Below are 27,933 nucleotides of genomic sequence, written 5' to 3' on the forward strand. Positions count from 1 at the left end.
ACTTAAAAGAAATTTTAATTAAAAAATTCTATAAAAATTACATTCTTTAAGTAAACATGGGTTCCTCACATACAAGCAAGGGAACCGCACACAGACTGAAGAAAAACTCCGGAAATACTCTGTTTCCGGTGTCAGGGGTTGCCAGAATGTTCGCTTATGGCAGAGATCTGTCATCCCATCCGGTGATGCATAACAATGCTGGTGCTACAAGGGTTAATATAAAAGTGTCTTAGGAGAGTTGCATTCAGTAACATATTCAGACAAAGAATCCGCAAAATATTTAATTTCATTCTTCTAAACAGAGCATTTAAAAATAATTCTTTACTTTTAACTTCAATAATTTTAATCCTTAAGTCTCTTTAAAGCTGAAATTGCGTAATACGATTAAGCAGCCTCGGCAGATCAGATCCATGAAACGAGTTTGTGAACTGAAAATTACAAACAACCCAGTCCTTTTTATTATTATTATTTATTTATCGAGACGAACTTAAGAGTTATAATTGATAAACTATTTTTTTTTGATCCTCTAAATGACGAATTTTCAAAATGCAGTTGAACATTTTGATTTGTCTTTTAAGCGTAAAATTTGCATGTGCGAACGTATATATACACACACACAAACAAATGCAATTTTATGGGATATCAATGAATATATATATATTCAATGATGTCCCACGAAAAGTGAAATTAGTTTTATTTTCCTAAATACTAACTGTAGGAGAAAATTACGTTTCTTTCATTCATCTATCCACGCACAGTTTTAAGTTTTATATGCAAAATTTGCAGAGATATGCTCATTTTTAATTTTAGAAGGACTAATCGGCAATTTCAATGAAAACGTTTGTTTCTGAAACATTTATTCAAGAAATAAAAATTGTCACATTTGATTATTTTTCTAGTAGTACATCATCCAACTATCATAACCTAGCAGAAATTTACTAATAATGCATAAGATTGCTCATTATAATTAGTCGTTAGTTGCAACTTTGATTCTATAAAAAAAAAAAAAATAAATAAATAAAAAAAAAGGTGGGAAAACTTGAGAAACTGAATATTTAATACATATCGAAGAAGCACTAGAAAGCCGTCTAGGAAAGTAAAATTATTTTATTGCTCTTTAAAATAATGATATATTCAGTAATAAGGAAAGTTTAGATACGCTGAATAATTGTTTTGTATATAATCGTCATGCCGTCCTGGTTATGGAAGAATATAATCATCGTTTTTCGAATCACTAGCATCCTTCTAATAACTGTGTTTATAGAACGAATTAAATAGCAGGATCATTTCAGTTTATATTTTGGCTAATTTTTCAAATTACTCTTATGCTAATGCACGAAAATTAATCCAAAACTGAACATTCTAGGACCGACAGTGTAGAATTTATTTCAACGTAATAACTGGCATCCATAGAGAATACTCTCAGCCCTTGGATTTTTACAACAGATTCAGGGACAACTACACGATCGATGTCCAGAATGTTGCAGTTGCTCCCAATCATAGGTAAAATTAAAATCCTCAATTATCTGAATATGGTGAAAAAAATCAAACATTTTCAACTTAAAGTAATATAATATTACAATGATGAAAAGAAATATAGTCAAATAATAGAATATTTATTATCATGAAGGAAAGAAATGTAATCAACGAACATTTCCTTTTTTCGAATAGCGTTCCTTTCAACTGTGGCGGTTCAAGGTCGCGTTTTCTACCTCGTTACTGGTTGTCTGCGTCGCAACGCTGTGGCAGAAAACAGTGTCTTTTTTCTTCAGTATCTCTCTCTCTCTCTCTCTCTTTTTTTTTTCCTTACCACAGCTGTTAAGCTACTGCCAGCTTAATGTCCTTACTACAACGTACTGGTGTGGGAAAAAAAAAAAAAAACAAGCTTTGTCGAAACTATGGCAACGGACAAGGAGAAAGGGAGAATAGCAGGGAAAACGAGTTTCCTTTAAACGCCCACAGAAATTACACAGACTATAGTTTGGTTCAGAAAAAAAATTATTTTTAATTGAATTTCATAATTTCAGCATTTATGATTAATTTCAATTCAAACCGATATTTAACTCATTAGATGTGGGAATATTCAATTAGAAGTATAAATACCAAGAAGGATCGCAAAATTTATAATTTCTTTTTCGCCAAAACTGATATAATTTCATACAACAAAAGCATACCTGAAACAAATGGTACTAAATAGTATACGAAAATGCGAAATAATTATTTCCCATATTCGCAATGTTCTCAACCTTTAAACAAGGCTTCTTGGTATCCCAGATTTTAGACTGAATAATTTAAATATATGTTGCCGTAAGTGATGGATCATCCTCTTGAAATTTCAATATATTTTTAATCAGAAATTCTCCAAAGAAAGAAAGGACATAGAGATTGCTATTATCGATTTCACTTGAACAGGATTATTAAAATTTCGCGATTTAGAAAGGGATTTATATTTGTTTAGTAAATATAACATCCCGTTTAGAATTGATCCTATGTATGTTGTTATATGGATATAGGAATTTTGAACCGTAATTAAATGATTAGAACGATACCTCAGGAACACCGCACTTCATAGAGAACTTATTAATATCGAAAATTATATTGTACGGTCTAAATAACTATTTAATGTTACCTAAAAACGAGAGTAAAAGGAATATTTGTGAGTTGGACCTCCTATTTTTTCCCCTCTAAGCAACTCCTTTCATTGTTTTATGTGTAAAAAAGGAAATAAAATCTTTTCTTGCTCCGGCACGAAAGTTCCTGCTAAATACCAATAGCTATAATCTGACTAGAAAGAAGATTAGAACATTTAGTACGACGACGACGTGATGGGTATTTCGACGGAGCACCTGGACTCGTAGGTCCTTAATCTCCGAAACCTTATAATAATTTTAATAATTTAGTACTAGTATTTATGATTTAAACATGAATATTTAATTGCCTGGATATCTATTGGACTCTGTAAGAGAATATGGTTATTAAGATAAAAAAAAAAGATAACATGCATAAAAATATTATATTACTAATTATCATATATAACTGATTAATTTTAATTAGGTATCCATTACCTGCTGTAGGCACGCCTTCGTCGATTCTGTCCGGTCCGGTTAGGTAGTCAAAGGGTTATCAAAGGGTTAATGATCACGACTTTCCTTAATAGCCCTGATAAGGGCAAGTACGGTCAATGATCATTAATTTTTACTCTTCCAGGAGGAGTGTTCTGGGTACCTGCTAATATTGATTATTGGAACTGACTGAAACCTTAATCACCTTAAATAATTTAAAATTTATTTAACAAAGAGGGCACTTTAAATTATTTTTCATTTTAAAGTTTTCAACATTTAGTAATAATTTCGATCTAAATATAAAAATATTGTTTTTTAATAATATTTTAACAAAATCTTTCATTGATTATCAACTTAAATATCATTATTATATTAACTATCAATAATAAAATGCTTTGTCAGATTATGGGAATTTGCTACATAAAACAGCTCACACAAATAATTAAGATTAAAAAAAATTACCTGATTTCCATTTCAGTTAGCAAGGTCTAATCTCGAACTTTTCAGGAGGTTCGAATTTGCCAAAACAAAGGCGCAAGAAAATTACGTTACTTTAAGAGTCTCTAAATGTTTTATCGGGGCCTAAGGAGACACCTGAATACCCTCATATTCTTAGTGGTTTCCCTGAAATGGTGAAATATGGGAAAGGCACTAATAATTTATGTTGAAGTTTGAAACAGCAACTTGAAGAGAATGAGCTAAAAAAATAATAAGTAAATTTATACAAATGTATACGGTACAAAGCGATGAATAATAATAATAATAATAAAAAAATAAGAAATGAAATATGTAACCAACATTTGTGGTAAAACATAATCATTTCAGGATAGCGAATTGAACTGAAAAAATAAAATACTACTTGTACACAATTACAATTTCAAATTATTTTTATATCTAGCTAAGATCGGCATGTTGCAGTTATGACAGTTATAAATTTTATCTTAGTAATATCTCAGTGATATTAGGATTGGGTTTGCTTGATATTTCTTTCAAAACAGAGTGCGTTCGCCAAAATTGTGGCAATCGTTTGCCATTAAGATTGTGGACTTAAAGATTTCTTCGATATTTAACTGAGTTTTGATTAACATAGCGAAGAACCTATCGTTTTCGTAAGCGTTATCAAAATACAGAATTGTTTGCTTTCACAATGCCATATGAGCGTACGCATATTTTCCCTATTTTTTCCTTTCATTTCCGATGTTAGTTTCAAATGCTCACCAATATATATATATATTTCATTTTATTTTTGTTAAAATAAAGTAAACATGATTTGTAAATAGTTATTAATTCATTTCATGTAGATCACGGGCGTTTCAAAGAGACATATACAAAGGCAAATAACTTCTTAGAAAATTAATGATAATTTTTGGAATTCTTTTGGGAAATTGTAATTCTTGAATAATGTTTTCTTTTAATATCAAAATTATGATCTTAAACCAAATATCAGTCAAAATACTAAATGATTTTAAATATGACTGCTTTTTTTCACTCTCGTATCTGCCTTGGAATTTCTCATTATAAAATCCCGTTTGCTTCATATTTTTTTCCCTTCTTTATTTTAAAGCTAAAAGATTTTATCCAGTGCACACTCTCTTTTCAATTGTTTTTGTTTGGTTTAAAAAGTTTCAGAAAGTGTTAAACTGTATCGAAGATAGAAGTAATGGTGCAAAAGTATTTTTGTTTACTTTTGATTTTGTACCATATTCAGCTTTTTTCCTTTTTACTCCATTCTTAATATAACTTATTTATTGATAATAATGTTACTCTCTGAAAGTCTCATTCTTTTTTTTATGTATATATTTTAAAACTATTTAACTATTTTATGTGTATATTATTTAAACTATGTGCAATTATTTAAACTATGTGTATATATTTCTATCTATTTGACTAAATTCTTAAGGTTAAAGCAAAAGTTTTTTTTCATATTTCTCTTCAAATGCTCTATAGACTATTTATATATATATATATACCATTTCTCTTCATAGGCATCAATATTAATTAATGGTTCTTCATTATTATTTCTTTTTCAACTTCATTTTTTGGTCACATTTATGCAGCCCATATATTTTTGATTCTCTTAGACTTTTTTATGATATCCTTTGTTTCATAACAACTTTGTGTCAATTTTTATATGTTTTCTTATATAATAGATCAGAAATAATTAACATGAATTTTAAATTAGAGTACATGCTTTAACTTGTATAACTTTTTTTTTGTATATTATCTTTGTTTGTCTTTCATATATTGCAGATTTTTATTTAATTACTACTTTGTGTTCATAATTAAATCAGTTCTAATGTAAGGAATCAGAAAAAAAGTAACATGAATTATAAAGTGGACCTTTCTTCTTAAGTCGAAAAATGTGTCTTGATACAACAAATCATGAACTTATGGTATAAAATCAATGTTTTTTGCTTCTTGACACTTTCTATTTGTATTTTTCATTCTTTATGCTTGTGTATTAGATCTCATTATTCTCATTTTAATATTTAAATTCTAATTGTACAGTTCACTTAAGACGTTTGTATTCTATTTCTTTTCTTTTCAAATATTGGTACATTTCTTTATGTTAGTAAGACTGATTATGTTTCTCATTCCACTATATTCTTTTCTGTGCCTTTTTATAAAATTAAAAACTGAAAATATTGCTTATTTAGCATATAAGGTATTTCAAAATGTAAAGCTTAATTTTTTGGCATATCAAAAAAAATATGCTCAGTTGTTATTACATTTGAATTTTAATTATATCAAAAATCTCTGTTACATACTAATGTGAATGCGGAATGAAATAATTCTTTATGGCCTAATGTGTTTGTGTTTTACATTTCTTTAACAATACTGCATGTTGAATTTAACCATTTTTTGCATTTTCTTTTATAGGTATGGAAAGTTATGAAAGTTTCTCAGTTGAAATGCAAAGAAGGAGGTAATCTAATCCTAAGACATTAATCAGGTGTGTATATTTTTGTTTGTCCTTCCTATTTTCAAGTTTTTTTTTATTTAATTATCACTTTTTGTTTATATTAAAATGTGTTCTTAAGGGATCAGAAAAAAGTTACATGAATTATAAATTGGACCTTTGTTCATGAATTCGAGAAATGTGTCTTGATATAACAAATCATGAACTTATGGTATAAAATCAATGTTTTTTGCTTCTTGACACTTTCTGTTTGTAGTTTTCATTCTTTATTCTTGTTGCTGCTGCAACAGAATTTTTGATCTCATTATTCTTAGTTTAATATTTAACTTCTAATTGTACTGTTCACTTAAAATGTTTGTATTCTATTTCTTTTGATTTCAAATATTGGAACATTTCTGTGTGCTAGTAAGACTGATTATGTTTCTCATTCCACTATATTCTTTTTGAACCTTTTTATAAAATTTAAAACTGAAAATATTGCTTTTTTAGGCTATAAGTTATTTGAAAAAGTAAAGCTTAATTTTTTGGCATATCAAGAAAAGTATGCTCAGTTGTTATTACATTTGAATTTTAATTATATCTAAAATCTCTGTTACATACTAATGTCAATGCAGAATGAAATCTGCTTTCTCTCTGATAAACTCAATAATTAATCTGTATTTTGAAAAGCTGAGATTGGGATTTCATGTGTAAATATTTAATTGTATGAATTTATAAAAATAATTCTTTATGGACTCATGTGTTTGTGTTTTGCATTTCTTTAACAATACTGCATGTTGAATTTTACCAGTTTTTGCATTTCCTTTTATAGGTGTGGAAAGTTATGCAAGTTTCTCATTTGAAATGCAAAGAAGGAGCTAATCTTATCCTAAGACATTAATCAGGTGTGTATATTTTTGTTTGTCCTTCCTATTTTCAAGTTGTTTTTTTTTAATTTTAATTACCAGTTTGTGTTCATATTTAAATGTGTTCTAATGTAAGGGAGCAGAAAAAAGTAACATGAATTATAAATTAGACCTTTGTCCTTTGACTCGAGAAATGTGTCTTGATACAACAAATCATGAACTTATGGTATAAAATCAATGTTTTTTGCTTCTTGCCACTTTCTATATGTATTTTTTGTTCTTTATGCTTGCATATTAGATCTCATTATTCTCATTTTAATATTTTATTACTAATTGTACCGATCACTTAAATTGTTTGTATTAAAGAAAATATTTCTTAGACTATTTCTTTTGATTTCAAATATTGGAACATTTCTAAGTTTTATTAAGACTGGTGATGTTTCTTATTGCAGTATATATTTTTTTTAGCCTTTTTATAAAATTAAAAACTGAGAGTATTGCTTTTTGAGGATAAAAAGTATTTGAAAGTGTGAGTTTTATTATATATATATATATATATATATATATATATATTTTGCAAATCGAGAAAAGTATGATCAGTGTTTACTACATTTGTATTTTAATTATATATAAAATCTCTGTATCTCTGTTACATCCTAATGTTAATGCAGATTGAAATCTGCTTTCTCTCTGATGAACTTTATAATTAATTTGTATTTTGAAAAATTAAGATTGTGATTTGATGTGTAAATTTTTAGTTGTATGAATTTTTAAAAATAATTATTTATGGCCTAAGATTTTTGTGTTCTACATTTCTATATCAGTACTGCATGTTGAATTTAAACATTTTTTGTATTTCCTTTTTTATGTATGAAAAGTTATGAAAGGGACTTGGTTGATATGCAAAGAAGTAGCTAAACTAAAGACATTAATCAGGTGTGTATATTTTTGTTCGTCTTTCATTTTTTTAAGTTCTTCTGATTTTAATTACCAGTTTGTGTTAAATGTGTTCTAATGTAGGGGAGCAGAAAAAAGTAACATGAATTAGAAATTCGCATATCAAGGGATAGCACGTAGTTTAAATTTTTCAGAAACATTTTCCTGAAAAGCGAATTCAAGAAACAGAAAAATTATATTTCGAAAGAGCAGAAGATGAAATTATAGGAAACCCGTTGAGTAATGTTATTTTTTAACTCTGTAACTGACACTGTGTACAGATAGAAAATAGGTTTTAAATTATTTGAAATTAATCACTGATATTATAGATTTAGAAAAACTTGAATTAGAAAAATGTTCCAAAAACCATAAAATGTTTTGTAACGGTGTAGATGAAAACCTAATCCAAATAATTGTTTTGCTATGGTATTTGATTTTGAATGAAAGGGATGTAAATAACGCTCAACTCATTTTGCAATATATACTAATTAATAATTATAATGATTTATTTCTAAATGTATTAACTGTGTTAAAACTTTTCTTTACTTTGCCAGTTATTATAATAAATGCTGAGTGCTCTCTGATCAAAACTAATAAAGAATTGTCTTCGATCAAGCATGTATGTATAACGCTTAAATGCACTTGCTATACAAAGCATCGAAACAGAAATTGCAAAAAAAATGTGATTTTACTGAAGTAATTAATAGCAAAAACAAAATTACGCATTCAATAAAGATGCAATAGAAAAAGATGCACATATTAATGTGTTCGTATTTGTGTATATATATATATATATATATATATATATATATATATATATATATTACTTTGCCAAAAATTCAGGCCCCGAATGGTTTCTTGCACCTGGGTTCCTTCATAGAGAAGACCGTCTCTGGTGAATATGGTTGGTGATACTTTCACATCAGAACTGAGTGATTTTTATTTTAATTCAATAAGAAATAAGGAAAATGATAAGTTGGAAGAAAATAATTCAGAATCTGATGCTGAAATCAATGGTATAAGAATACCAATTTTGTTCGAAGCTGCAACCACTTTAGGTAATGTTCATCGCTCTTTACTTGAATATGAAAATTCTTCTACATGCTTAAATTGTATCTGTGATCTACAGTTGTATTTTAGAGAATACCGTAATAAATATATGAAGCAAACATCTACAATGCAATATTTTAAAGTTGAAACGTGAAATTGTAGTAAGATTTCATTAAAGTATTTTTGTGATGTTGCATTGTATGTTCTATCAGGGTTTTTTATTTATTTTTCCATTTCTTCTATATTATTGTTAATACGAATTTTGAAGTTCCCTTCGAATTCGTCTTAACGAAGCTGAATTGTATATCATTCATTCTTAAAACATGGTATGCAATTAAATGTACAGTATGTGTAATACTTGTCCTATTAATTGGCCCTGCATATGTTTGTTTCTCCTTTTTTTTTTTTTTGAATGTTTTTTGAATTAAATAACAGCGTTCTGTTAATTTTTAAATGTGTTCTAATCTAAGGAATCATAAGAAATGAATACAAATTTTTAATTAGATATTTGTTGATGAATTCAAGATATTTGTCTTGATATTACAAGTGATGAATTGGATCGTATGTAAGAGTAAATTGTTAGAAGTTCATAGCTTTGTGTACATGTCGAAGGTGTACATTTTGAAGACATTATTTTTGTTTGCTTTGTCCAGTTTGGGCAATTTTATTTTTATTAAAACACCAGCTGAGATTTGGTCTTAGTCAATGAATTTACATCTTTCTCAACATGTTTTAATGACAGAAAAAGGAAACCTTCTTTCTGTATAGAGGAATGTAAGTAAAAAAAAATTTCTCATTTGCTTTATTTTAGTATTCGGGCCATGTATATTTTCATTTTTGTATCTTTATATTTTCAACCTATAAAGATGAAAAATATGCTCATACACTCTTGCACTTTATTTGAGAAGCTTTGCAATTGGAAGTATGTGTCTAATTGCTTAAATTTAGAAAGTAGTCTTGAAGCCTCTGTGTGTGTATTTTCCTAATACTCAATTAATATTTCTATTGACTCTATATGCACACAAATGTAATATAATGATAAAAATACTGAAAGCATATTAGGTTTAAACTTAAGGCTTGTCTCTTATTGTTTTAATAATAATTTGAAAATATTTTTTTCCCTTCAGTCGATAAGTTCGATTTCTTTGTAACATACGATTTGATACCAGTGATAGAAATAATAAATATAAACATTAAATGTTACCCCTTATCTTGTCATTCCATTTCCGACTTTGCTTTTCTTATTTTGTGAATTTTGTTAGCTCTTTATTTCATTGGCTTTTCTCAGCTGAGGGTTTTCATTTAATACATTCTTTCTCTTCTATTAATTCCATTTAATTTAAAAAAACATTTCCATATTCATTTTATATCCAGAATAAATGAAAGATATGTTGCTAAATAATTTTTTCCTTCTTCTTGCCACTTTCTGTTTGTATTTTTCATTGATTGTGCTGTTTGATGATACTTTCTTCCTTTTTCAATTAGAATATTCGATCTCCTTTTTCTTTGTTGCCTTCTAATTGTTCTATTCACTTAAATTTTCTGACTAAAAGGAAATATTTCCAATACTGCAAAATTATTTGTTTTTAGTTAAAAATTCCAATTATTTCTCTGTGGTATTAAGGTAGAGCTGTTTCTCATTTCAATACAATTTTTACTGGTGATTTTTTTTTCTTTAAATACAGTAAAAGTATTGCCACTTTATGACATTCATAAATTATTTTTAAATTGAAATTGTTTTTATGTAAATCCACAAAAAGTATGATAAATGTTATTACTCTAGAGTTTTATTTACTCTCGAAATACCTTTTTTTATACTAATATTAATGCAATAAGAATGTTGTCTTACTCTGAAGAATATGAATAGTTAATCTGAATTTGGGAAAAGTCAAATTGGGATTTGATACGTATATGCGTATTTCCAATGTTTGATATTATTTTTTAATAATTTTCATACACCTAAGTGTTTAGGTTTAAGTTTCTGTATCAATACTATTATAACTATGGCAACAAAATTGTTTTTTCTTCTTAAAGGCATCAAGATTTATTAATGGATCTTTTCTGAGATTCAAATAAGAGTTAAAATTATCTTGTCACATTAATTAGGGCTGGATATATTTTTTCCTTCTTCTTAAAGGTTTCTTTCACTTAATAACAATGTTTTATTAATCTTTAAATGTCTTCTACTGTAAGGAATCAGAAGAAACTAATATGAATTTTAAATTTGATCTTTGTTATGAATTCTAAAAATTTGTCTTGATATGACAAGTGATGCACTGGATCTTGAGTAAGAGGGCGTTGTTAGAAGAATTTAACTTTGTATACATGTTGAAGGTGTTCATTTTGAAAAAGTTATTACTTTTTTTCATTTTGGACAATTTCATTTTTTAAAACTGCAGTTGAGGCACTGAAAAAAGTTCTAAGTCAATGAATTTGCATCTCTTTCATTGACTGTCTATAGAGAAAAGACAGAAAAACCGTTTTACTCATTGACATTATTTTTCTATTGAGGACAAGTAAAAATTTCATTTTTGTAACTTGATGTTCTCAACCTGAAACAAAGAAAATGTATTTTCACACTCTTAGGTTCCTTATTTAAGAGGCTTTGCAATTGGAAGCATATATCTAATTGCTTTAAATAAATTTTGAGGCGTTCCTGTCGTTTGAGGTTATGGAACACTATACGCTACCATACCTGGCTAAATGCATTTTTGATAACTAAAGACACCATGACGAGGTTCGGTGCATTTTATTTAGCTTCTTTGTTTCAATCATGTAGCTGTAGAATTAGGAAACACAAAAATACATTGCTAGAAAGATTGATCGAATTGATTGATTCAAAGAGGGGGATTCAGGGATTTTTAGCTACAAAGGCTGTCATCCCAGTGCTAGAAAGTAAGCAAAAGTAAAATAGACGATAATGGCAGACCCATCTCACTAGCGAAACAGATAAAACTTCAGAAGGCATGCATAGTTATTGATGTCATATGGTGTTTTTGTCAAGCTACATTTACAATTTAATCTCCTAATTAGATCTTCTAGGTAGTTTTGACTTTCCATTTTTCTCTTTGAAAATAATGAATAAAGAAAAAATATTAGGTACTTGAATACAATAAGAAACAGTATTTTATTGCTCCTTTACTTCTTTTTTCAAAAACTCTCAAATTCGTGAAAAATGCTCAATGTTTAATGCAAGAAGTTTTTCATCAGAAAATTTCTTCAGGAAGATGCTTATCTGAATATGGAGGAAAAAAAAATCAGACATTTTCAACTTCAAGTAATAGAGTATTATGATGAAGGAAAGAAATATAGTCAATGAAAATTTTCTTTTAGAGTAACATTTCATTATTTATTTAATTTATTGCCAAAAGTGTCACAATACGCATAACAGTAAATTTTTAATAATTAATTTCTTCATGAAAATTTCTATATGTAGTTACTATAATCTTAATAAAAAAGATACCGTTAATTCAATGACAATAACACCATATTTTAAAGACATTAAATTCAAACTGAGGTTTAACTCATTAGACATGGGATTCTTCAATTATAATTACAAATACCAAGCAGGATCACAAAATTTCCGATGCATCTTATTTTTTAACTTTTCAAAATTTTCAGCTGGGGGGATAGTTAAGGAAATAATCAGTACTTGGTCTTAATGGCTTCTTCAACAAAATATTTTTATAGATACATAATTAATACTATTTTAGAAGCTTTATGCCTTTCTGTTCATTTTACTAAGCATTTTCATTATTTTATGTCATTTTTACTAAAATTCGTAAAAAATGGATATACTCTTCTATTTCTAGACTTTTAACAATGTAACCAAATTTATAACGTAAAACGATGTAAAATTTGACATTTTTCTTCGAGTTAAAAGAATTTTAAATATAAATTTCAATCTTTTACAGATTCTGCCCAGAATTAAGTAAATATATCACTGCCTTTTTTGAAATCTGCTTTGTCAATTTTGATAGTAATTCGGACTGAAAAATAAAAAAAGAGAAAATATCTCCAAATTCAGTAATGACTTTTATCAATAACATTCGTTATTGGTATCCAAAATTCTTATGTTTTTGGATCACCGTTGGTGATGTGATTAATATTCGTTTCGAAATCTTACAATACTTGATGAAAAATAAGCATAAAATATTTTTTTTAGATTGATTAAATATAGAAAAATAGTTATATGACAAAAAAAACTGAAATCAATTTTTAAAAATTTAATTTTAAAATGATGTAAAAAAATAACACCCAAATTTTGCTCAATTTTTAATTAAAAATTCCAATTAAAATTTCAGAAAAATCGCTATGAGGTGGAGATTATCACCTTCCAATATATAGATGTGTGAAGTTTGGTAGCTCTTTATCGAATGGTCTACTTATAGAGCATCAACACACACACAAATACGCATTCATTTTCATTATAAGTAAAGACAACGGTATACATTGGCCTCCAAATTCAAAAATAAGATTTCATTCATTAGATATTTCAAGAATAATAAATGCCAAGCGTATCAATTTTTTAGCACTCAAGTTAAGACCGGTGTACCTTATTATTTTACCGTGCCGTTTACAAAATTTAAAAAAAGAATGCAAAAATTATTTAGCTTTAAAATGAATAAAATATCTAAAACATAAAGCTCTTTTTTCCAGAAGATTTCTGAAAATTTTTTGAGATGTATTATGCCAACAAGTCATGTAATGAGTATTGCAATTATAGAATATGTTAGGAAGTTTTAAAATTTTTCATATAAGAGCTTTTAATCATCATTTTTCTTTTCAATAACTGTTTCTTTTAGATAATATTTTTAGCTATTTTTCAAGTAACTGATTTTAGCTCATTAAGTAACATGACCAAATGTTTTTAATTTCTAATTTATCATCACAATAAAAAACCAAAGAGAAATCGGCAAGTTCTTTTAGTTCTCTAAGCAAGTGCTTTCGCTGTTTTCTGAGAAAAAACGAAACATGACTTTTATCTGCCCAGCCACGGAAGATCATGGTAAATGCCGTTAACGATGACCTGACTCTGAAAGAATAGAACATTTAGTACATAATAATATCGATTTTTGTAACATTGAAACCATAATCACCTTAAACAATTGAAAAATCGTTTGAGAAAGCGGGAATTTTAAATTATGACTTGTTTTTAAAGTTCTCAATATTTAATGCGAAATTACGAAAATAAGTACACACATATTGCCTTTTATTAATATTTTAACAAACTTTTATTGATTATCAACCTCTAGCATGTATTTTTGACCATTAAGTAGCTTTGATCAGAAGATTCAAAAATACCTCTAATTTTCAATGTTCCTTTGCATTTTCCCAATGTTTATTTAAAAGTGTTTTCAAAAAGTTTTTTTTGCCACTCTCAACAACTCGAAAAATTCTGATTTCCATTTACAGTACCATTTTTTTCAAGCATGAAATTTGCTCATATCTCTGTTGAAAAACTTCAGAAAGTAATTATGCTTTTATTCTTTTTCCCTGAATAATTTCGTTAGTTTTAAAAGATCAACTCTTGATAACGCCTTTGCACCATAAAAACTAGCTCTATTGTAAGCTTTTACATTCTTTTCCGAAAATTACCATGATTTTATTTTTCGAAAATAAAAAGTACAGTTCGAATTTCTGGTACTGGGTTGATTAACAGAAAATCCCAACGTACAAAGTTAATAGAACATTAACACAAACTATAAAGCAATTGAGTTTTATTTATATTGATTTTATTTAAAAGAGTAAGTAGTTCACATACAGTTAAAAACATATTGTGCAATAAATAAAGAAAAATAAAGCAACATTATTTTGCGGATATTAGATAAATCCGAAAAAAGTCAGGGAAATTTCTTTAAAAACTTAGAAATGTCAGGCAAAATCAATCAGCAGAAGTGAAGGCCACCCTGCTTAATTGCTCTGTAAAAGAAATGAGTATGGTCCAGAAACCAATGGAGCAATCTTTTGCAAAGGCAACCTTTTATTTTTATTATTATTCTTTCTTACCAATACAACTAAGAAGGACAGTAATTTTTTTTCCTAGTTTTTTCCTGCTAGAACTCTCTTATGGACAAAATGTTTACTTTAATTTTATATTCTTTATTCTTGTTTTTCATTTTTCGTATATTTTATCCAAATTTTCAAATACAAATAAAAAGTTTGCAATGATGCTCAGCTCTCAGAATTTAGTTTGAGCCTTAGCTATTTCTTACTTGATATTAAGTTTGTATCATAGTTCAATTTTCTGCAGTTTTTTTTATCAGATACAAAACAAAGTGTATACATATAATACTTCTAATCAGATGAGCGTTTGTATCCAGCCAAGGGATATGATGTGTATTTCATGGCAGGCCATATTTATTTATTTTTTATAAACTTGAGTCTATATTTTAATGGAATATAAATTTTACACTCTGTAAGGCATTTATATAGCATGTTTGAATTCATAATAATTTGACTTTAGAATAACCTTCAAACTATACATATGATTTTTTCTTTCTTATATTCCCATAAAAGTTTTATAATTGCAGGATTACTGAAAGTGTGATTTGTTCATGATTATTATTTTATTTAAATTAAATCATGAATAATCTGATCAGTTTCTCTCCTGGACAAATGATATTAAAAACTTTCTTGAATATTTTTTTTCCCCTTGTGATTTTGTACGAAAGGTCGGAAATAATTTGTATGATGTTGCACTTGATGTCTAAACCTGCCATTTATGTCTGGAGTTCTCATATATTTATGTTCTGAAATGGCACATTTTCCTTTTCAATGACGACTTTTTTTAAGAGTTATTAATCAATGCACAATTTACTTTTAATGTATTCTATTTAATTTAGGAGTATCTTAAAGAAAATGTTTTTCATGCTCTGACAAATGTTGTGTATCTCACAAGAGCAATCCTGTAATTTTTTTTATTGGAATTTCATTTAAAGTTTTTGACTCAAAATAAACTTTATCCTAAATTATTACTTATTTGCAATCTCTTTCAAATAGAATATTTACCTTGTTTTTTCCTTTTAATTTTCTTTTAAGCCAAATTTTGGAATAGAAATATAACATTTTTAGCAGTGTAACGCTCTCAAAATTTTATTTGTGCCTTATTTATTTTGCCTTTGGCAACTAACTGATTCGTCAAAAATATTGGTTATAGTCAATTCCAATTAATTGTCTTAGATTTATTTTCATGTCCATGATTCTAACAAATTGTCTATTGTAGCCGTGTTATTTTATCTCTCTTATGTATCTTATCTTCATTGTGTACATGAACCTTTCTAATGGAGACAAACTTATGACATTATAACGTGATTTGATTTAATTCAACTCAACAATTTCTGGAAAAAAGTAAACTGTAATTTAAGGAAATGGATTCGAACTCTTTAAAATTCTTTTCTTGTAACTATGAGCGTTATTTTGTTAAACAAGCAAATTTGCCTAGTTCCATATCATTTTTAAGGATTAAAGGAATCTGACGTTCCGGTATTATGTTAATTAAAGAAGTTTTATTTACAGCGTTTTGTTGATATTGAATGCTGCTGTAACATAACGCTCTTAAAAACGTAAGTGTGCGTCTCATCGATCTTCAAAATTTCGCGGTATTGTGACTTCATTTTCCTTTTTCATTCATTTTATAAATTGCACAGATATGAAACAGAATCCCTTTTCGTTAGCTTTCAACAATGGTAGAATTCCCGTGAAAAAATATTTGATGGAACAATGAAATTGGTGTGAATTTCTATTGTTGAAAATCAAGCAAAAAACTATTCTTAAAAAAACGGCAAAAAGATTCAGAAAAATTTGCACGCTTATTAAATTGGTATAATTAAAAAGAAAATTTTACAATTTTAACACGACATAAAGTTTATTTTTGTGCAATAATATTTTCGTAAGTTGTGGAAAATTAATTTTAATTAAAATTTGAAAAGAAAAGCGCCCTGAGATGAACTTTTCCTTTCCTTTTAGTTATATATATGCGAAACTTGGTAACTGTAGATCAAACGATCTAATCTATAGAACGCCAATACACATAAAGAATTAAAATCGTTTCGATTAATCAAGTTTGGCTGTAAATAGAACCTTTTTGATAATTTCTAGGAAATATAAAATACCTATATATTTTTTTAGAAATTTGAAGAATGTGGTGTCAATTTTGTTTCAATTATTAAATGAACATTTTCTGCCTCTATACATCCCAAGTCTAGCATACAAGAAAGCTGTAATCCCTGTAAAATAATTGATAGTCTTAAAATTCTAGATTTAACATTTCCGTTATGTAACTTGTGCAGCTTGGTTAATTCTGTTATTTTTCAATTTTAATATTATTAATAATTTTTTTTTTAGTTTCATTTGGTATATATTATACAATTCAAAAAATTGCTTCAGTCTAAATACAATAAAAATGACATTTGTTTGCTAAAAAATTAGGCATGATGTATTTAAAAAAATTTTCAGCTGTTTTTTTTTGTCGGTTTTTCCCTTTAAGATTAGAAATTTGCTTGCAGCTGATTTCCATTAATTATTTGTTTTAATACAATCATCATTTGCCGACTAATCACATTGATTTGGCAATCTGATATATGTCGACTTAAAAGAATCAATTGATTTTTAAAAGAGCAATATGAACTATTTGCTTTTCTGTAAAATACAGCCTATTGAATCTTTGACTAAAACATCGATTTTGACAAATACCAGTATCCACATGAAGCAGAATAGACATTTTCTCCGATCAGCAAACTGTTTTGCTAGTTTCCTACAGATAGCAAATTTTGTTCTTCAATAATTAAATTTCTCCGAGGAAATGTGAGTAAAAGAAAAAAATTACCGCCTAGTCACAAAATGTTGCAGAACATATTCCGATTGTTTACCGTTTTTCAACTATGAAAATTTTTTTTGGAGGGAATGCAGCCTCTCCTACCGCTGCTTCATCGATTCCCAAACGCCTCGCTGATTGGTCCATTTATCTACCCCAGCCACCATGCCCCTTCTCCCTTATCCAGGAGCTGCGCTTTCAATTGGTGTCATCGATTCTGTCTGCTCTCTGCGAGTTTTCTGCAGCTACCAACAGATGGCAGTGTTAAACCAGTTCTCCTCTTTTCTATACTGTTAGATTTCCCTAAATCGCAGCATTACTAATGCAAATTGGAATCCATGGCAGAATCTTTCTTGCTGTAATTATGGAAAGCTCAATAAGTATTTTTGAAAAAAAAAAAAAAAGCAATCAGAATCATTTTTGTGAATTTGCATTTCTTTTCTTATATGAAACATACAAATTTGTAAGTCGCTTCCGTTTTCACATAAAAAAAAAAGCGAAAAGAGATTATTGGGAAAAAATTTGTACTATATTTCGTAATCCAAAGAATATATATATATAAAATGAAATAAAAATAATAATTCTAAATGAATTTTCGAATCGTATAAATCAGAATTCTGAATACAAAAATATTATTTTACAAAACAATCACTAAATTTGTAATCGAGCACACAAAAGTGAATATTTACTATTGACTTTTCTATCAAAATACAATTATTGAACCTATTCCCTTGGATTTTTCTAGAATAAACTCCTTCCTTAACAGCAAAAAATTTGAAATTTTGGAACTTAAGAAACCAATCTATAAAACTAAAAAATCTACCTACATACCAACTATCTGGCTCAAAAATCTCAATATCGATCAATCAACTTCAAATTATTTTGAAATTATTTCAACATCAATTTGATTGAACCTCAGTTTTTTTGTAAAATCGTTGAACACATCCTCATTTAATGCAATACTTATTATTTAACTTGCAATAAAAGAAATTGCAATAGCCTACATGGTTTTATACCCTTCAGAGATATCTAAACTGCAATTTAAAACATTCGTACAAAAATCGCAAAAGCTCACGAACAACAGCAATAAAAAAAGAAGATGTAAATCGTGATATTAAAAGTGCTTATGTTTCTGTCAATATTAATGGCCTTCATTTTAAATGCTCACAACTTAGTGTAACAGGAAACATGACAAAATGGTTGTCCAACTTCCTTCAACCCAGAACTTTCCAGATATCTAAATCCTGATCAGAGACTTACCTCAGTGTGGTGGACTTCCATCTATTCTATTTGCCATTTTTATGCACGACTTCCATGAAACTCTAAAGGAAGGGGTTGAATGTATTCTCTTTGCGGATGATATTTCTGTTTTCTGTAGCCATCATTCTTGGGAAATTATTTTCAAAAAAATTCAGAACACATTGGAAAACATATAAAGTGGTGCAACTACTGGATATTAGAAATCACTCCAGAGTAAAGTGCAATAGCTGAATTGTCCAAGAAAAAATTGCATCGTATCCATACGTTTCCACACCCTTTAAAACGGAATGAAATTATTAAATTTCTTGGTATGCATCTTCTATAAAAGGAATCAAAACTTAGTATTTCTAATAAACCATGTACTCGAAAAAATAAATAGTCTGAAGATATTTGCATCAAAAAACATGGCCATAGAACTAAAGGTATTATTAACATTACAAATAACAGAATTTTCAGCATATTTTATTATGCTTCTAGCCTAAACAGTAAATTTTCTGAGAGACAATTTAAAGTATGCATCACTATTCAAACAATAGCTCTGCGAATTGATCTATGTCTCCCAAAATGGACTCCGAATATCGTTCTCCTGAAAACTGTTCCACAGGAAATTCTCTCTAAAAAAATCAAGCGGCTGGTTTCCCAAATCTTCATTAAGCAAATAGCTAATAATTTACATTCCTCACTTCTAACAGAGACTCCCAGAATAATCGAGTAATTCAATTAAATATCAAAGAAAAAAACCATTTTGTTTATTCTCAGAAACTTAAACGTATCTTCCAATCAAACCTAGCCTGAAATCTCCTTGACTAACTCTAATCCCTTCGAAATTTTACTTACGGATTCTAAATTTGAAAATAATTTCCCTTTGATTAAAAATGATGATTTTTTGAAAGAATGCATTCGGAATTTCTGTCCAGATCAGTTTTATTATTGCTACTGATACATTAAAAAAACACTCCCAAAACATTTCAATTGCCGATTTTTCTTCTATTCAAAAATTTAGATTTCAAACATCTCTTGTAAATTCCTTTTTTTTTTACTGCAGAAAGTTTAGCCATTACTAAAGCACTTGATATAGTCCTCGCCCTTGCAAAAAATTGTCTGATTCTTACAGATAACTACTCTGGAGATACATCCTTGAAAAATATCTCCATCCAATCGCTAAAAATCAATCAACATATTCCAAAGTACAAACTTTGACCAAACTAATTCAAAGAATATCCTTCCTAAAGATACCTAGTAACTCGAATATAATCTCGAAAGACCTTACAGATTGTTTAGCTAAGAAATTTACAGAAAATAACCTTGAATAGAATGTCGCTCCAGAAGGTATCATTTCAAGTCTCATATAAGCAATGCATGATATCACAATTAATAGCTATGGAATAATATTTCATCTCTTTAGAAGATAATCCAAGCATGCAAGCACTGTCTTCCTAATCCAAAATTCAGAGGAAAGATTTTGTTTTAGCCACACTAATCATCAAAACAATTATAACACCAAGACTTTTGAATCACTTTAACCTTCAAAAGGATCCATTTTGTTATAAGTGTAGCAGCATTAATGACATTGAATACATAATTCTTCAGTTAAATAAGCAAGATATAGGTTGATACTTTTCAGTCTAATTTAATACGTACAAATTAACATTTGGTGCCGAAAAAATTCTAGGGTAAGTCATACTAAATTTGTTAATTTAAACTTTCGACACGAAGATGAATTATAATGTCAACTGTTAAAGAAAAACTTGATATACATAAACATAAATAAACAACACTTCGTGCCAACATTACAAAATTGGCAACAGAATTGAATCAACCTACTGAAAGAAAAAAAAAAAAAAAAAAAAAAAAAACGAAATGCATGTAACTTGTTTAAAATGAACACTTTTGCATATATACAAAATTTTAACCGATAGTCTAACTGTCTTAGTAGTATTTTCTCTCAGAGAGACACTTTATGTGAATGGTACAATTAGAAGGAAACGATTAAATACAGAAAAATGAAATCTAATATTCTGTTCGGACCCTTCACAAAATACTTTTTATGAGAGATATAAAAAACATCTCTTTAAAGGGCCCGTTAATAAAATGTTTGTCGGATTACGATAATTTGCTACATAAAACTGTTCACAAAAATAATAAAACTAATAAAAATTTCCGGTTTCATTTAGGAAGGTCTAATCTCTTATCCTTTCAGGAAGTTTGAATTTGCCGAAAAAAAAAAAAAAAAAAAGGCCCAAAAAAACTTACATTATCTTAAGGGCCTCTAAATGTTTAATCGGAACCTAAGGAGACACCTGAATACCCTCATATTCTTAGTGGTTGGTGAAATATGGGAAAAGACAACAAAGGTCGTTATCCTTTTTCATAGATGTAAGGTTCTTATAAACACTAATAATTTATTGTGAAGTTTGTCTCCGCAACTTAAAGAAATGTTAAAATGAACGAACAAGAAATTTCAAATATAAAGATTGATTCCCATATAAAATATCGGATTCACAAACTTACTCGGTATCATCATGCACTGCCCGTAAAGAAAAGAAAGAAAAAAAATGAGTAAATTTAAACATATATACTTTGTCCAAACCGATGATTAAAAAGAAGTGTAAGACATTTGTGGTGAAATATATTCATTTCAAAATAGCGAAGTGAACTGAAAAAATAAAATATTATTTGTATACATTTTCAGATTATTTTTATTTCCAGCAAAGATGGGCAAGTTGCCTTTATGGCAGTTATAAATTTTATCTTAGTAATATCTCAGTAATATTAAGATTGGATTTGCTTAATATATCTTTCAAAATAGAGTAAGTTAGCCAAAATTATGGCAGTCGTTTGCCCTTAAGGTTGGAGACTTAAAGATGAGTTCTTCGATATTGGACTGAGTTTTGATTAACGTAGCAAAGAACCGATCGTTTTCGTAAGCGTTATCGAAATACAGAATTGTTTGATTTCTGAATGCCATATGAATGTATGCATATTTTCCCTATTTTTTCATTTCATTTCCGATGTTAGTTTCAAATGCTTACCAATATATATATATTTAATTTTATTTTTGTTAAAATAAATTAAACATGATTTGTAAATGGTTATTAATTCATTTCATGTAGATCACGAGCCTTTCAAGGAGTCATATACAAAGGCAAATAACTTCTTGGAAAATTAATGATAATTTTTGGAATTCTTTTGGAAAATTGTAATTCTTGAATAATGTTTTCTTTTAATGTCAAAATTATGATCTTAAACCAAATATCAGTAAAAATGCTAAATGATTGCTTGTTTTCCCTATCGTATCTGTCTTGAATTTTATTATTTTAAAATTTAGATTTGGTCATACTTTTAAACTTTTTTTTTTATAAGCTAAACGTTATTATTCCATGCATTCTCTCTTTTCAATTAGGTTTGTTTACTTTCAAAAATTTCAGTAAGTGTGAAAATGTGTCTAAGATACAAGAAATAGCGCGAAAGCATTTTTGGTTACTTTTGATTTTGTACCATATTCAGCTTTTTTTTACTTTATTCTTTATTTTATTTAATTTTTTGCTAATACTGTTACCCTCTGAATGTCCCATTAATTTTTTTATGTATATATGTGTATATATTTCTAAGCTTTGATTGAATTTTGAAAATTTCTTTCTTTTTTTTTAAAAAATATTTCTATTCAAATACTGTAGCAACTATTTATATTTAGTTACTGTTTCTCTTTATAGGCATCAATATTAATTAATGGTTCTTCATTATTATTTCTTTTTCAATTTTTTTTTCTGGTCACATTTATGCAGCCCACATATTTTTGGTTCTCTTAGGCCTTTTATGATATCTTTTGTTTAATCATAACTTTGTTAATTTTAAATGTTTTCTTATGTCAGAAATAATTAACATGAATTTCAAATTAGAGTACTTGCTTTGACTTAACATTTCTGTTTTTGGTATTCTGTCTTTGTTTGTCTTTCATATTTTCAAGTTTTTTCATTTAATTGCCATTTTGTGTTCATATATAAATGTGTTCTAATGTAAGGGATCAGAAAAAAGTAACATGAATTATAAATTGGTCCTTTGCCCTTGAATTCGAGAAATGTGTCTTGATACAACAAATCATGAACTTATGGTATAAAATCAATGTTTTTTGCTTCCTGCCACTTTCTGTATGTATTTTTCATTCTCTATGCTTGATATTAGATCTCATTATTCGCATTTTAATATTTTACTTCTAATTGTTCCATTCACTTAAAATGTTTGTATTAAAGAAAATACTTCTAAGACTATTTCTTTTGATTTCAAATATTCAAACATTTCTAAGTGTTATTAAGACTGATTATGTTTCTCATTCCAGTATATACTTTTCCCAGCCATTTTATAAAATTACAGACTGAAAATATTCCTTTTTTAGGATATATGGTATTTGAAAATGTAAAGTTTATTTTTCTTCATGTCAACAAAGGTATTATCAGTTGTTACTACAGTTGAATTTTAATCATATTCAAAATCTCTGCTACATCCTAATGTCAATGCAGAATGAAATCTGCTTTCTCTCTGATGAATCTAATTATTAATCTGTATTTCGAAAAACTGATAATGGGATTTGATGTTTAAATGTTTAATTCTCTGAATTTTTAAAAATAATTATTTGTATCCTGATGTGTATGTGTTTTACATTTCTTTACTATTAGTGCATGTTGAATTTAAACATTTTTTGCTTTCCTTTTATAGGTATAAAAAGTTATGAAAGTGACTTGGTTGAAATGCAAAGAAGGAGATAAACTATTCTTGAGACATTAATCAGGTGTCTATATTTTTGGTTTTCTTTCATATTTTCAAGTTTTTTCATTTAATTACCATTTTGTGTTCATATATAAATGTGTTCTAATGTAAGGGATCAGAAAAAGTAACATGAATTATAAATTGGTCCTTTGCCCTTGAATTCAAGAAATGTGTCTTGATACAACAATCATGAACTTGTGGTATAAAATCAATGTTTTTTGCTTCTTGCCACTTTCTATATGCATTTTTCATTCTTTATGCTTGTTGCTGCTGCAACAGAATATTAGATCTCATTATTCATATTTTAATAGTTTAATTCTAATTGTACCATTCGCTTAAAATGTTGGCATTAAAGAAAATACTTCTAAGTCTTTTTTTTTCTTAATTAAAATTTTCAATCATTCCTATGCTATATGAAGACAAATTATGATTCTCCTTTTAGTACATTTTTTCTCAGCTTTTTTAAAATTAAAAACTGTGAAAAAATTTATCGTAGTCTATAAAATTTTGAAAACTGTAAAGTGTTATTGGGAGATTAAAAAAACATGACAAATTGTTATTACAATTTTAATTTTAGTTATTGCTATAATCTCAGTTACATTCTGATATTAATATTTTATATTGGTGTAAATTATTTATGTTTCTTGGTATCATGTAACAGACAAATCCATTAAAAAGAGGATATACGATAAATTTAAATAAAGCCATATTTGCAGTATTATAAGTATATTTAGTCTCCAAGAATTAAAATCACTCATCATGTTAAAATGAAATGAAATAATAATAATTTGTAAATAATTTCTTAAATATTTATAGAACTTTTAAACAAATGTTGAAATAAAAAAGCAGAAACTAATTTACGTCAATAATGAAAAAATGAAATGTGTTTTGAATATCAGTTTTTTATTCCAACAAGTAAGTGAATTTTACTTGAACTTGTTTCATTTGACACAATTTCAAATGAATATGTAATCTACATAGAGAGAAAACTTTATATTGCCATTGAATAAAACTGAATTTTCAAAACAAAAATTAAAAACTAATGAAGTTTTGACACCATATGAACAATAAATGAGATCATCAAGGATGTGCGAAATAATAATTATGCAAGTTAGTTTTGTTATGTTGTATTATTCAAAATATAGCAAAAAAACATGCTTATTGTGAAAAAAAAAAACGTATTGAATCAAAACTAAATTTATTTTTATAATATTAGTTCAATTTGCTGGCCTAGGAGCAAAATCAATCAAATTATTAAGCTACCAATGGTATGAATTCCATTTTAATAGTCTTGTAAATCATTTATTATCCTTGGTGTCTATTACAAGTAGTAACAGAAAATCAAATATATAAATGGAGAATATTTCTAGTAGAAAAATATACAAACCTTAACTTTTATGGAAAACATTTTCCTCAGTCTGAAACTACCCAGAATTTTTGTGCTATAAACAAAAGGAAATGATAATCATTTGCAAATGATGACTTAAATATTTATACAATTATTAATCGCTTGTGGGAATAAAATGGCTGTATGTAATTTAAATCAATAATTGGAAAAGGAAAATGTGTGTTGAACATGAGTTTTTATTCCAAGATCAAATGATTATTAATCTGCATAGAGAGAAATTTTATATTGCAATGGAATGAATTTGAAATTCAGTGGAATTAAAAACTAAACATCATTTGACACCGAATGAACAATTAACGAGGCATTCACTAAAAATGTGTTATATAATAATTAAGGAAATTATCTTTGATATGTGGTATCTGTCAAAATGTACCAAAGAAGCAAGCTTATTGTGCAAAAAATTAAATATTCCAAATTTTTAGCAAATCAAAATTAAACAGATTTTTTAAAATATTAGGCCAATCTGTTTACCTAGGAGCAAAATCAATCAGATTGTTTTAAGTTATCAGTGGCATAAAGTTCAATTTAATATTCATGTAAATCATTTATAATACTTGGTATCATATAAAATGTGAAAAATAATCAAATTAATTAAAAAAAGATGTAATTCATTCTAAGCATTTAGCAAAACGAAATAAAAGTAAACACCTATGAAATGTTTTTAAAAAAAAGGACTCCAAATAATAAAAATTAGACTCATCATACTATAAATAAAATGAAATTATAGTAATTTGCAAATAATTTCTGAAATATTCACACAACTATTAAACAGCAGTGTAAATAAAATGCAGAATGTAATTTTTGTCAATAATTGAAAATGTGTATTGAGCATCATATTTTATTTCGAGTTCAAATGAATATGGAAACTATGTAGAGGTATATCTTTATGTTGCAAAAGAATAAAGCTGAATTTTAGCGAAATTAAAAATAAAGCACCATTTGACACCAAATGAACAATAAATGAAAGATTTAATTATAATGTGTGATATAATAATTATGTTTTGTGGTATCGACAAAATGTAACAAAGAAACATGATTATAGTGCAAAAGAAAAAAAGAAAGAAATATTCCTAATTCTTATTAAATCAAAACTAAATATATTTTTATAGGAAACCTCTCGTCTCTTAGCTTCTTTTAGAGAAGTACTGAAATTCAAGTTACTTCAATGCCGATATTCTTCTGTTGGCGCCAATAAGTCAGCAGAACGCTCCGCCTACTAATTTTGTAGCTCCACCAAATGGTGAAATCATATAACCTTTTGAGTGTATGTGTGAATTCCAGAGAGAGGGTGTGTTGGGGAGTGTTGAGAATAAAGGAACAGAGATACAGTCCAAGAGTTTGTGTTTCATTTTTATGTGATTGAGTTTTCTAAAAACTGAGCAATCGAGGGCCAAAACATCTTCTGAATCTTAATGGTATTCAGATGGAATTCTTATGTATTTTCCTATACATCTGACTTTGAATTATGGAAGAAGAAATATACTATATTTTACGCATACGTATTTCATTTTTTTTTTTTTTTCTGAAAAATAAAAGTCAAGATTATGTGGCCAAATATGGATAGCAATGGCATCATTGAGCTGACAGAAGAATATAGAAAGAACTCCGGAAAAACCTATGGAAGTATATTCTGCACCGCAACAAGAAGTTGCAGATGAGATTTGATCTGGAAAGAAGAAAATAATAGCTTCAACAGATCAGCAGCCTTCCAGTGACATAAGGGAGATGCTGCAAGCTATTGTCTTATCACCCTGATAAGGTAGTAGCTATACACACTCCTAATTAATTTACGAATAATTCTGTGCATCATTTTCGCCAAATTTCGAAGCGTATCCTAAGACAAATGTCTTTAGACAGTTTTCTTGTAAAAAAAAACATGCATTAAAAATAGTAATTTATATTATAATAATTTTTTTTCTGAAATGGAACAGATTGTCCTATTTTACATGGATGGGATAGGGTTTTTTTTTTTTTTTTTTTTTTTTTTAGATCGCAACGAGGATGTAGCATTCTTTCGAGTAAGATTCTGGAAAGAATTACGGAAGGTACCACTGTGCATGTTTCTTTAAATATATGAATAATATTACACAAAGTATTTGATCAAATATGTGATTTGATAATGATTTAAGACAATGAAGGAAAAAAAAGAGACAAGTTAATTAACAAATTCGGACTCTGTTTCTTCAACTGAATGTTAATTTTCACTTTAAAAAGCAATGTCCGGAATTTTTAATCGTCTTGATTTTTTGTTTTTCTTTTGCTGTTGATGTTGTTCTTTGTCTTGAATTATTTTTCACTATCTTGCCTTTGTTAAAGTTATTCATCATGATCCATCTCAGAATTAGAGCAAAGAGACATACGTCTGTTAGTAGCAAGAGAGCAGCGTAAAATAGAAGCAAACCTTCTGATGAGAAATTAGATCAACATTGACTAATTATAAATTACTCTTTCAGCATTTTAAACGAATTCCCGATGAAGACCTATGTAATGTAAATATTGTATTTTTGCCATTAAAATGTCAAATATTAGAGTAATATTTGAAATTTCAATGGTAATTTGCAAGATATAGAAAATTAAGCAATACATTTATTAAATAATTTTGTGCAAAATATAGAAAAATAAATTCAATATTTTTTATTTATTACTTTTTTTTGTGATCAGAAAGCAGATTTCTTGTGATTTTAGAAATAAAAAATATTTACAGACAGGAATATATTACATTCTACAAACTTTGAATGTTGTCTTTGCTCAACTTCCCTAAAAGCATTCATTTCATATCTTCCTTATATATTTCATATATTTCAATTAGTGCCGCACACTTATGCCGCTATCCATGAACTGAACATAAAGCTTTGTGAAACTGGACTATAATG

At 27.7% G+C, this 27,933-nt stretch overlaps 1 long non-coding RNA gene across 4 annotated transcripts in view; it reads left to right on the forward strand.

Moving 5' to 3' along the window:
• Window positions 1–27,933, forward strand: part of LOC129960689 (uncharacterized) — a 66,801-nt gene that overhangs the window by 21,376 nt on the left and 17,492 nt on the right. For 3 of the 4 annotated variants that reach the window (XR_008783661.1, XR_008783658.1, XR_008783660.1), the window contains 5 exons: window positions 5,943–6,015; window positions 6,794–6,866; window positions 7,706–7,763; window positions 23,602–23,674; window positions 26,170–26,639. This is a non-coding gene — a long non-coding RNA (uncharacterized LOC129960689). Of the gene's footprint in view, window positions 1–5,942; window positions 6,016–6,793; window positions 6,867–7,705; window positions 7,764–23,601; window positions 23,675–26,169; window positions 26,640–27,933 lie in introns of those variants that run through there. The other variant, XR_008783659.1, reaches the window with a different exon arrangement.

This window comes from Argiope bruennichi, chromosome X2, assembly GCF_947563725.1.
Source record: "Argiope bruennichi chromosome X2, qqArgBrue1.1, whole genome shotgun sequence".
Classification (NCBI taxonomy): Eukaryota; Metazoa; Arthropoda; class Arachnida; order Araneae; family Araneidae; genus Argiope; species Argiope bruennichi.